The sequence below is a fragment of the Pseudorasbora parva genome, chromosome 3 (genome assembly GCF_024679245.1).
Source record: "Pseudorasbora parva isolate DD20220531a chromosome 3, ASM2467924v1, whole genome shotgun sequence".
Taxonomy (NCBI): Eukaryota; Metazoa; Chordata; class Actinopteri; order Cypriniformes; family Gobionidae; genus Pseudorasbora; species Pseudorasbora parva.
In genome coordinates, this window is record NC_090174.1 from 8,130,942 (window position 1) to 8,143,869 (window position 12,928).

Here is a 12,928-nt window from a genome sequence, read left to right on the forward strand (position 1 = left end):
ATAGTTTTATCAAATTCTCAAACTTTAGGATTATGGCTATACAAGACTGTGTAACACTTTACAAAATGTACAACGTTTATTAAAATTATACAGCATTTATTTATTAAATGTTAAAGGGTTAGTGAAAATAATGTAACTTATTCCTCAACCTCATGCCGTTCCACACCCATAAGACCTTCGTTCATCTTTGGAACACAAATTAAGATATTTGTGTTGAATCCGATGGCTCAGTGAGGCCTCCATAACCAGCAATGACATTTCCTCTCTCAAGATCCATTAATGTACTAAAAACATATTTAAATCGGTTCATGTGAGTACAGTGGTTCAATATTAATATTGTAAAATGATGAGAATATTTTTGGTGCTCCAAAAAAAACGAAATAACGACTTATATAGTGATGCCCGATTTCAAAACAAGAAGCTTTGGAGCATTATAGATCAGTGTGTCAAATCAGCAGTTCGGAGAGCCAAAGTCACATGATCTCAGCAGTTTGGCGGTTTTACACGCGATCAGCGTGTCAAGCTTCTGAAGCTTCAGGAAGCAGTTTTGAAATCGGTCAGTTTTTTTTGGCACACAAAAAATATTCTTGTCATTTTATAATATTAATATTGAACCACTGTACACACATGAACTAATTTAAATATGTTTTTAGTACATTAATGGATCTTGAGAAACGAAATGTCATTGCTGGCTATGCAAGCCTCACTGAGCCATCGGATTTCAACACAAATGAGGGGGGTACAATCCACAAACCGTCTCTAACTCGAGATATCTGATTACAAATATAACAGTCTTTTATTCAGAATTCTAACAAGCGTTTTAAGAAGTAACAAAAAAAAAAAAAGATCCATGATTTGTTACCAGAAGATAAAGCAGATAAAGAACAATCCTTCAAAATACCAGTAATCAGCAGGGTCCTTGGTGCATCTGGGAAGAAAAAAAGAACACTATGATTCTCTGAAAAGTCTTAAAAAAAAAAAAAAAGATTTTAAATAAATGTTTTTTTTTTATTATTATTATTTTTTACTTTAAACAAGCTCAATTTAATGTAATTAAAGTTTTCTTTTTGTCTTCTGTTTCATCTGGTAGGGTCTGGTAGCTGAGGGTCTTTCCCTCAATATTTTTAAGGGAATTAAATATAGGATTAATGACGGCATATTTTTTAACTAACTAAAAAGACATGAAAATACTTGAGATGGTTTACCACCCAAAAATGGAAATTCTGTCATCGTTAACTCATCCTCATGTCGTTTCAAACCTGTATAATTATTTCTTGATATATTTTGAGGAATGTTGGCAACCAAACTGCTTTCCTTTGTATGGAGAAAAAAAAAAAAACACTGAAAACAAATTGATCAAAATAAAGAAAGTCATACATGTTTGGAACAACATGAGGGTGAGTAAGTGATTGATAGACTTTTAATTTTGGTGTCAACTATCCCTTCAGTTTGTGTGTAGAATTTCCTGCAGAGTGTAGCTCTAAACATCTGCCTGGAATGTTCTGGTAGTTCTGAAAACCTTGATTAGGTGGTTCAGATGAGTTTAATTAGGCAAATTCAATTAAAAAATGACAAGGTTTTTAAAAAATATATATGCTTTATAAGGGGACGTTTACACAACGCGTTTTGGACATTCATTTACACAACAATGGAGTTCTGGTGGCCTGAAAACACAATGTTTTTGAAAACAATACCGTTATCTCTGTGTAAACTTAATGGTGATGGACACACATGCGCATTACATGTTTAGTTTATAGGTATGCGTGTTTGAATGCATATGTGCGCAGACAAGGTAGGTCTGCGCACATATGCATTCTTTACCAATGGAATTGCCAAATCACTTGTCTAGAATGTATTAATACAGAGTTATTTAGTTGTTTTCGTAGAATTGTGCAAACAGGGATTTTTCAATAAATTATTGTCATTTGTATAACATTTTTTTAACAAACACGTCAGTATACACATCATGACAATAATCCAAGAGAATTGTGAAGCTCACATGATAAGATAACTTATTATTATTATGTAGTTTCTGAAGCATGCTTTAGTATAATGCAAGTTTATATTCAGATTTATTTTTCTAAGCACATTTTACCAATTAAAATCCAAAATTATAAGTGATATATTTTTTTTAAGAAAGGCTCGGAGTGAAAAATGTCTTGTATTCAGGTGTGCATCATTATTACACAGGTTTTCATTTATAGATAAACTGGGCAAAAAAAAAGGATTTAACTTAGACTGGAACGTCCTTTTTTTAAATACCCATGAGAAAGATGCAATACTAGAAATTGCACAATTAAGGCATGCCCATTGGACAGCAAAACATCGATTCAGAAAAAAAAACAGGTGAAGAAATAAATTAACTTCTAAAACAAATATGAATTAAGGTGAATTAGTTGTGAACCATCAGGAACCCTTTAGTCTCCAGAACCACAGGACCAGACACCACCAGAACTGCAACCTACATAGTCTCCAGAAGTGCAAGGTGTCAGGATATCAGAGACTTTTAAGAACCCTGAAATATGACCCCCACTTAATAAGAATCACAAGAGTCACTCTCAATCTGTCTATTATGTATGTCTTCATGTTTGATTCTTATTAAATGGTGTTTTTTAGGATTCTTTACCTAACTGAAGTGTCTGAGATGTCAGGACACCTTGCACTTCAGGAGACTCCAGGTAGGTTGCAGTTCTGGAAAATCGGCCTGTTTTTGTATGACCCTGCTGAATCAATAAGCATTTTGCTGTCCAATGGTCACACCTTAATTTTGATTATTGCATTAGTATTGCATCATTCAATTTTAATAATTTTTGACTCTTCAGTCTGAGTTAAATCTCTTTTTTAGCCCATTTTACCTTTTTCACTTTCAGGCTTCTTTAATTATACATCCCTTATAAATGATTTAATAAATTAATAGTAGTTATCAAGATTAATATGGTGTGGAATCATAGACTGTAAAAAAGATGGACAACAAGTCAGTTTTTAGGACTTGTGTGGCACACTTGTGTGAAATGGGTAAAATGTGCTTGGAAAAAAATAAGATCAGAATATCACCTTGTGTAATTATGCACACACTGTAGGCCTATATGGACTCACAAAGATGAATCACTTTTCCAACAATCTGTGGAAAGCTGGGATGGCATGATGAAGGGAAAATAGAGCATTTTGGAGTGCATTATACCTTTATGGTCTATGGTTTTATATACTGCATTGATACTTACTAGTGATGTACTTGTTTCTCTGTTGGTACCTGTTCTGCCCTGTAAACATTGTTCCGATGCTTGATCTAAAGAAAAGGAAAATAAAATAAAAAAAAGTTAAAATGAGCTTTATCTACTTTTAAAGTTTTATCATTAGCAGTTATCACAGTTGGAAAAGGAAATGTCAAAAATACTTGGAAAGAAACAGGCAGTCAAACATAATTTTAATCTCTCAAAGACAAGCACAAGCTTCATCATATTTTTATGTTGCTAAAAAAAAAATATATATATATACATACATACATACATACATACATATATATATATAAGAAAGCCGTACACACCGTGTATACTATATATATATATATACATATATATATAGTGAAAATTGAAGTGAGCAGCAAGTAACCATTTTGTCCTCAAAGTTGATGTGTTAGAAGCCGGAAAAATGGGCAAGCGTAAGGATTTGAGCGAGTTTGACAAGGGCCAAATTGTGATGGCTAGACGACTGGGTCAGAGCATCTCCAAAACTGCAGCTCTTGTGGGCTGTTCCCGGTCTGCAGTGGTCAGGATCTATCAAAAGTGCTCCAAGGAAGGACCAGTGGAGAACCGGCCACAGGCTCATGGCACAGGCTCATTGATGCACGTGGGGAGCGAAGGCTGGCCCGTGTGGTCCGATCAAACAGACGAGCTACTGGAGCTCAAACTGCTCCAGAAGTTAATGCTGGTTCTGATAGAAAGGTGTCAGAATACACAGAGCATCGCAGTTTGTTGCGTATGGGCGGCATAGCCGCTGACCAGTCAGGGTGCCCATGCTGACCCCTGACCCCGCCGAAAGCACCAACAGTGGCACGCGAGCATCAGAACTGGACCACGGAGCAATGGAAGAAGGTGGCCTGGTCTGAGGAATCACGTGTTCTTTTACATCACGTGGATGGCCAGGTGTGTCGCTTACCTGGGAAACACATGGCACCAGAAGAAGGCGAGCCGGCGGAGGCAGTGTGATGCTTTGGGCAATGTTCTACTGGGAAACCTTGGGGCCTGCCATCCATGTGGATGTTACTTTAACACGTCCCACCTACCTAAGCATTGTTGCAGACTATTTTACACCCTTTCATGGAAACCCTTTCCTTGGTGGCTGTGGTCTCTTTCAGCAGGATAATGTGCCCTGCCACAAAGCGAAGTGGTTCAGGAATGGTTTGAGGAGCACAGCAACGGGTTTGAGGTGTTGACTTGGCCTCCAAACTCCCCAAATCTCAATGGCAAATCAGCATATTTTAATTATGTGACACTGAAGACTGGAGTAATGATGCCATGCAATGTGCTTATTTCGAAGTTCAACAAAATTCAAAGTTAATGATTTTAACCAGAATTCATAATAATACTAAATAACTGAACAACATCCTTGAATATTTTGTGGGAGTGACACCCCTAGTGTAACAAATCTTAGCGGCCAGCATGATGTAATAGTCATAGAGAATAGGGATTCATATTCAGGTTGTGCCAGAGGCACTATGTGCATTTTTATATTTGAATGGAGGGGTTTAAAGGGATAGTTCACCCAGAAATGAAAATTAGCCCATAATTTACTCACCCTCAAATCATCCTAGGAAGTATATGATTCTTCTTCCAGACGAATACAATTATATTACAAAAGAAAAAGAATGTCATATACACCTAGGATGATTTGAGGGTAAGTAAATGATGGGCTAATTTTCATTTTTGGGTGAACTATCCCTTTAACACTTATAATTTGGCAACTCTGGGTTCATTGGGGGTCATTCCTATGTTCCCCACGTTTATATGGCACATAAGGGAAACATGACTATGATCCCCAAAAGATATAAAGTATGCTCTAATGACTCCAAGATTGGAAACAAGACCCTAAAAACATAGCTCACCCAAAAATGAGAATTCTCTTATCATTTACTCACACATATGTTGTCTAAACCTGAATTAACGTTACAAGTGAAACGTTACTTCTGTTTTCATGTGTTGTCTCCCACACGAATGACCTTCATATCTTCAACAAATGAAATTAAATATTAACATAACGACAAACTTCCAATAAAATGACTAACGTTACTACTGTGCATATCAGTAACGTTAACGTTATCAATTCACTGTCTTCGTGTTAGTATTACAATACTTACCACCCCTGAAGATCGTGAGGCTGGATTTTCTTCCCAAAATTTCTACTGCGGTTTCATGAGGGAAACAAACACACAACAATATTAGCTATTTAACTTACTTACTAACAGAGGTATTTTCAAAAGTCAGTTCACTCAATCCAAAGCTTCTATATTGATTTTTTTTTATCTCAAACCTAGCTTATAATATTAACACATGCAAACAACGACAATAACGATAGCTGGTAGTTAATGATTACAGTATGTAACTTACTAATGTCGTTATTGGGGTAATCGCGATTTGATTATCACTTAAACATTTATATCTTGATGTAACAGAAGATTTTAAAAAATAAAAATAAAACTAACGTTAGTTAACTTACCTTCTGCAGTTCCAATATGTCTGTTACGTTGGTAAAAGTTGCCCATATGAATTTTTTTCTTTTTTCTTTCTTCTTTTGTCCTCCATTAACATCCCGCAACTTAAATTCGCCCAAAATATAAAACATTTTTAAAAAAAATAACCAAGTAGAAATCCATGTAAAACCGAACAGAACCGAAGTTAGCTACTGCATTACAGATGCCCGAGCAGTAACGTTAACGTTAGCAGCGCACACACTCACTCTACAACAAACGTATAATTCAAATTTGACCTGTAAAAGGCGCGCGCATTTGTCATTGGCCAGTATACCGGATGACAGTCAGAATAACCAATCATGCTCAAAGCAATACAGAGAGACAATGAATTAATGATTTGTTTAAATTGTGTGTGTGTATATATATATATATATATATATATATATATATATATATATATATATATATATATATATATATATATATATATATATATATATATATATATACCAACCCCTACTCTGCTAAACACATACAGCGTAAACACTGCATATGTATTAATTTCAATTTCTGCATCTTGGTGGCATTACAGTTACATTCATGTGACCTATAATGACCCTTTTACATTTGTACAAATTACTGACCTTTCCTTTAGAAATAATATTGCCTATTGTCAACTTTCATTTTTCCTTTTACTGTGTGGCACTATAACATAACTTGTTGATTTAGGGTGGATGCTCTGTCCAAAGCAACACTTGTTTGCTAATATTGCCATAATTCCATACAAGTTACACCATACACAGATGAGGCTTTATGACCACCTTCCTAATATTGTGTTGGTCCCCCTTTTGCTGCTAAAACAGCCCTGACCCCTAAGATGTTAGCAGCAGATCCTTTAAGTCCTGTAAGTTGCAAGGCAGGGCCACCATGGATCAGACTTGTTTGTTCAGCACATCCCACAGATGCTCGATTGGATTGAGATCTGGGGAATTTTGAGGCCAAGACAACACCTCTGCTTTGTGTCAGGAGCATTATCTGCTGGAAGAGCCACAGCCACCAGGAAATACCGTTTTCCATCAAAGGGTGTACACGGTCTACAACAATGCTTAGGTAGGGACGTGTTAAAGGAACATCCAAATGGATGGCAGGACCCAAGGTTCCCCAGCAGAACATTGCCCAAAGCATCACACTGCCTCCGCCGGCTCGCCTTCTTCCCATAGTGCATCCTGGGGCCATGTGTTCCTCAGGTAAGCCACGCACACGCACCCGGCCATCCACGTGATGTAAAAGCACACATGATTCATCAGGATTCGTGCTTTGTGGTCCAATTCTGATGCTCATGTGCAAATCATGGCGAAAAAAGGCCATCATTTACCCACCAAACCTGTACAAGTTTCTTTTTCTGTTTGTTATGAAGAATGTTGGTAACCAGCAGCTGACTGTCATCGACTACTGTTATGGAGGTCAGTTTGAAGTCAGTTAGCTGTCTGGTTACCAACATTCTTCATAACAGCTTCTGTGTTCAAACAGAAAAAGAAACTTGTACAGGTTTGATGGGTAAATAATGACAATTATTTTTATTTTTTTTGGTGAACCATCCCTTTTAACTCCCGAATTTAATAGAAGAATGCTTTATTTTCAAATGTGTTTTTTTCCAAGGTTTTGACAAAAATAAATGTGTTTAACTATCATTTGTTTTTTCCTGATACTTATTTTACTTTTGTCAGAATTCTTGGCTTTCTTCATCTAGGCCAGAGTTGAATTTGTATATAATTTAAGAAAACAGAAAAAATACCATAATATAGTGATTTTCTCATAAATATTTGATTTACTGTTATTTGTCATTAATGATTTAATACTAAAACTTGCAGTCAAAATATTAATTTACAGATATTGTTTGTAATTTTACATTAATGTTTATCAAATTTATGAAAACAGAGATCTACTCTATAAATAATAGTCATTTTCCTGTATAAAAAATAAGAATTACTGTTATTTGTCATTAATGATATAGTCCTTAAAATAATAGTCAAGTTGTTAATTTACAGATATTGTTTGTAATTTTACATGAATTTTATGTAATTTATGAAAATAGAAAAAATTACTGTATAAACAATAAGGTAATTTCCTGTATTAAAAACTGAGAATTACTGTAATTTGTCATGAAGGATATGATCCTTAAAATAATGGTTGAGTTGTTAATTTACAGATATTAATTGTAATTTTACATGCATTTGTATGTAATTTATGAAAACAGAAAAATACTATATAAAAAATACAGTATTTTTTCTGTATAGAAAAATAAGAATTACTGTAATTTGACATTAATGATATAGTCCTTAAAATAATAGTCAAGTTGTTAATTTACAGATATTGTTTGTAATTTTGCATGAATTTTTATGTAATTTATGAAAATAGAAACAAATACTGTAAAAATAAGGTAATTTCCTGTATAAAAAAACTGAGAATTACTGTAATTTGTCATGAATGATATATTCATTAAAATAATGGTCAAGTTGTTAATTTACAAATATTATTTATAATTTTACATGCATTTGTACGTAATTTATGAAAACAGAAAAATATTATTTAAAAAATACAGTAATTTTCTTGTATAAAAAATAAGAATTACTGTAATTTGTCATTAATGATATAATCCTTAAAATAATGGTCAAGTTGTTAATTTACAGATATTGTTTGTAATTTTACATAGTTTTAAACATAATTAAAAATTACAAAAAAATACTGTAAAAAATTTAGAGTTATTTTCTGTAATTTTAGGATTTTTTTTTACAGTGTAACTTAAGGGGGCCGAATAATTTTGCACGCCCCATTTTTCAGTTTTTGATTTGTTAAAAAAGTTTGAAATATCCAATAAATTTAATTCCACTTCATGATTGTGTCCCACTTGTTGTTGATTCTTCACAAAAAAGAAAAAATACAGTTTTACATCTTTATGTTTGAAGCCTGAAATGTGGCAAAAGGTCGCAAAGTTCAAGGGGGCCGAATATATACAGTGCCTTGTGAAAGTATATATATATATATACCAACTGAAATATTTCAGGTCTTTTATTGTTTTAATACTGATGATTTTGGATTATATATATATATATATATATATATATATATATATATATATATATATATATTGTCACGGGGTGAAGAACCACTCGACAAGGCAGGCTTCGTGAAAAGTGGCCCCGGAGGGTAGATTTATTTACAGTGAAATCAAACTGGTGAAGGAAGGGAATCCGGTGCGTGGTGGCTGGTGCTTTAAGTGCTCTTCAGTGCTCAATCCAACCAAAAGTGGGGGACCCAGACGTGCTCCAAAGGGGTGGGCTGTCGGTCACTCGCTGCTTTCTGGGGAGAACAGAGAAACAAAGGTTAGACCAGCGTTTTGTCGGCTCAAGACCTCAGTCTCCCCATCTGCTCAGTCTGTGCTGCTTATGTGGCTGTGGGCTGATTGGGAGCAGCTGTGACCGATCAGCCGGCGATGAGGAGGTGCAGGTGTTTTGTGTTGGTTACCAGGGCGACGCTGATTCTTCCGAGGATGCTCGTCACATTCCCCCCCCCTAAGCGTCGCTCTGGTCCTGTGAACAAAAGGAGACAGCAGGGGTGATGTAAGGGGAGGGTGGGGAATGACCCCTGACAGACCTGCATACGCTGTCCAGATCCGTGAGAGGCCATCGGCGTTCGCGTTGGCAGCCCCGGCCCGATGTTGTACCTCAAAGTGGAAGTCCTGGAGCGCTAGGAACCAGCGGGTCACCCTGGCGTTGGTGTCTTTGGCGCGGGCCATCCACTGTAGGGGCGCGTGGTCTGTGACCAGGGTAAACTTGCGGCCTAGGAGGTAGTACCGGAGCTCCAGGACTGCCCACTTGATGGCCAGGGCTTCTTTCTCCACGGTGGCGTACTTCCTCTCGGCCGGGGACAGCTTCCTGCTGATGTAAATGATCGGATGCTCCTCACCTTCCTGGATTTGGGACAGGACGGCTCCCAGTCCTGTGTCGGAGGCATCCGTCTGCAGCAGGAAGGGGCCGCTGAAGTCTGGAGCACGGAGTACGGGCGAGGACGTCAGCGCTGCTTTGACTTGGGCAAAGGCCTCCTCAAGCGATGGGGTCCAGCATACTTTCTCCGGCTGCCCCTTCCTGGTCAGGTCTGTCAGGGGGGCGGCTAAAGAGGAGAAGTTGGGGATAAAACATCGGTAATACCCCGCCAACCCCAAGAAGGCTCGTACCTGGGTCTTCGTCCGGGGTCTCGGGGCAGAGTGGATGGCCTCTACTTTCTTTTCCTGCGGCCGTATGAGGCCTCGGCCGACTTGGAAGCCCAGGTACTTGGCCTCGGAGAGGGCTAGGTGGCATTTGCGGGGGTTGGCGGTGAGTCCAGCCCGCCGGAGCTCCGAGAGCACCCTCCGCAGACGATCCAGATGTTCCTCCCATGCCTCGGAGTGGATCACCACGTCATCTAGGTAGGCGGCTGCGTACGCCTGGTGGGGCCGCAGGATGATGTCCATCATTCTCTGGAATGTTGCGGGGGCCCCGTGCAGGCCAAAGGGAAGGGTCCGGTACTGCCAGTGGCCACTGGGGGTTGAGAAAGCAGTCTTCGGCTTAGCCGTTTCAGATAGGGGTACCTGCCAATAGCCCTTGGTGAGGTCTAGGGTGCTGATGTACCGGGCCCTTCCGAGGCGGTCCAGCAGCTCGTCGACCCGAGGCATGGGGTACCCGTCGAATTCGGAGACTTCGTTCAGGCGGCGGAAGTCATTACAAAAGCGGAGGGTGCCATCCGGCTTTGGGACCATCACAATGGGGCTGGACCACGGACTCCGGGATGGTTCAATTACCCCCAACTTTAGCATTTGTTGGATCTCATCCTCAATAGCCTGCCGACGAGCTTCCGGGACGCGGTAGGGCCGTTGCCTGACGATGACTCCTGGGGGGGTCTTGATGTTATGCTGGATCACGTTGGTCTGCCCGGGTTGGGAAGAGAACACATCCTGGAACTGACTGACCAGGTGCTGCAGCTCCGTCTTCTGGGCAGCCGAAAGGTGAGGGTTGACGTCCACAACCACGGGGTCGGTGAGACTCAAAGCCGCCAGCTGGTCCCGGGTCCCCACCCACTTCTTCAGGAGGTTGATATGATAGAGTTGCTCTGTCTGCCGTCGTCCAGGTTGTCTCAGCCGGTATGTTACTGGTCCCATTCTTTCCAGTACTGTATATGGTCCTTTCCATGAGGCCAGGAACTTGCAGGCAGAGCTGGGGACCAGTACCATGACGCGGTCTCCGGGCTGGAATTCCCGTGGTTGGGCTGCCCGGTCGTAGTGGCGTTGCTGCGCTTGTTGGGCCTTGCTGAGGTTTTCCCGGACCAATGGCATCACTCGATCGATCCGTTCTCTCATCTGTCGAACATGTTCGATGATGGTGCGATGAGGGGCAGGCTGCTGCTCCCACGCCTCCCTGGCGACGTCCAGGAGCCCACGTGGTTGACGGCCGAACAGGAGCTCAAAGGGGGTAAAGCCAGTGGAGGCCTGGGGAACTTCGCGGATCCCAAAGAGCACGTAGGGAATCATGAGGTCCCAATCCCGCTTATCCTCCGCCGCCACGCGTCTAAGCATCTGCTTTAGGGTCTGATTGAATCTCTCTACGAGTCCGTCCGTCTGAGGGTGGTAGACCGTGGTCCTCAACTGCTTCACTCGCAGCAGCCTGCAAAGATCCGCCATTAGCCGGGACATGAACGGGGTCCCCTGGTCAGTCAGGATCTCCGAGGGGAGGCCGACTCGGCTGGCCAGCAGAAACAGCTCCTGGGCGATGGACTTCGCGGTGGCCTTACGAAGGGGAACTGCTTCTGGGTACCGGGTGGCGTAGTCGACGATTACCAGGATGTGTTCGTGTCCGCGGGCAGACTTTGGCAACGGCCCCACTATGTCCATTCCGATCCGCTCGAAGGGCACCTCGATGATAGGCAGCGGAATGAGCGGGCTGGGGGGAGGGGTCTTGGGCGAAGTGACCTGGCAGGTCGAGCAGGCTTGGCAAAACCGCTTCACTTCGGCCTCCAGGCCTGGCCAAAGGAAACGGTCACGGATGCGCTGAGTGGTGTTGGCTGTCCCGAGGTGACCTGCCATGGGATGGGAATGTGCCAGCTCCAGGATGGTTTCGGTCTTAGCTCGAGGTACCACCAGCAATTTCTTCTCCTCCCCCCTCCGCTGAGCGACACAGTACAGCAGGCCATTCTCAATGACAAAATGCGGGAGAGGATGGGGCCGTGGGAGAACGTCTTTTCCATCGACGACTCGCACTTGAGCCCAACAGTGCTTGAGCCGATCGTCCTCCCGCTGTTCCTTGGCGAATGAGCCCCCTCCAGCAGCCTGTTGGTAAATATCATAGAACAGATTAGTATTCTGGGCAGGGGACTCACCATCTCTCCCGCTGTCAGAGGCGAGCAGGGCCGGTCGGCGGCGGGGTCCCCGAGGCCGTCTCCGTCTTCGATGGTTTCCCTCCGGGCTGGCAGGCTGAGTAGCAGCGTTGAGCAGTCTGTCGAAGCCAGGCCAATCCCTCCCAAGCAGTACGGCCACCGGCAGGTCCTTCACCAGGCCCGCTTCTACCGGCCAGGTGCCTTGGGGTGACGAGATGATGACTCTGCGGGCCGGAACTTGGCGAGTGTCTCCGTGCACACATGTAATCGGTAAGAAGGTCTTCTGGCCGCTTCGAGGGGCGCACAACCGTGACTGGATTAGGGTGACCGCACTGCCTGAGTCCAGCAAGGCCCGGAACCGTTTTCCTTCCACCATCACTTCTGCTTCGGGGGCTCCCGAGGGTACATGCTGGTGGACGATGCAACCTGCCAGCCATGCTCGCGGAGGTGATGGAGGTTCAGCGCTGGGCATGGGCTCATCTCGCGGTGGGGGAACCGTCGGCCTGCTGACTGGTCGCGGGGTCCCTTCGAGCGGGCGTCGCTCCTGGCCGACTCTCCGGGGGAACGGCGGCGGTCGGTCCCCGGCCTCGCGATGATGGACGGCATCCGCCAGCTCGATCGCCTCCACGAGTTCCAGGGTGTTGGTAGGATTCCTCATCCCAACCGCTTGCCGATGAGCGCGGGGTAGCGCGCGGAGAAGTCGATCGACCACTACCCGTTCCGCTACCTGTACTGCGGTGGGGTCCCCCTCCAATAGCCAGTGATGCGCGATGCGGCTGAGCTCGGCTGCCTGGGCACGGGCTGGTACTCGGGGCTTGAATTCCCATTCGTGGAACT

General features: G+C 42.4%; 1 long non-coding RNA gene across 1 annotated transcript; it reads right to left on the reverse strand.

The window, feature by feature from the left end:
- Window positions 1-309: 309 nt before the first annotated feature.
- Window positions 310-6,017, reverse strand: LOC137071726 (uncharacterized). Its single transcript, XR_010904478.1, has 4 exons — window positions 5,713-6,017; window positions 5,354-5,398; window positions 3,222-3,286; window positions 310-928 (listed from the first exon to the last, which is right to left on the reverse strand). It is a non-coding gene; the product is annotated as an uncharacterized lncRNA (long non-coding RNA).
- Window positions 6,018-12,928: the final 6,911 nt, after the last annotated feature.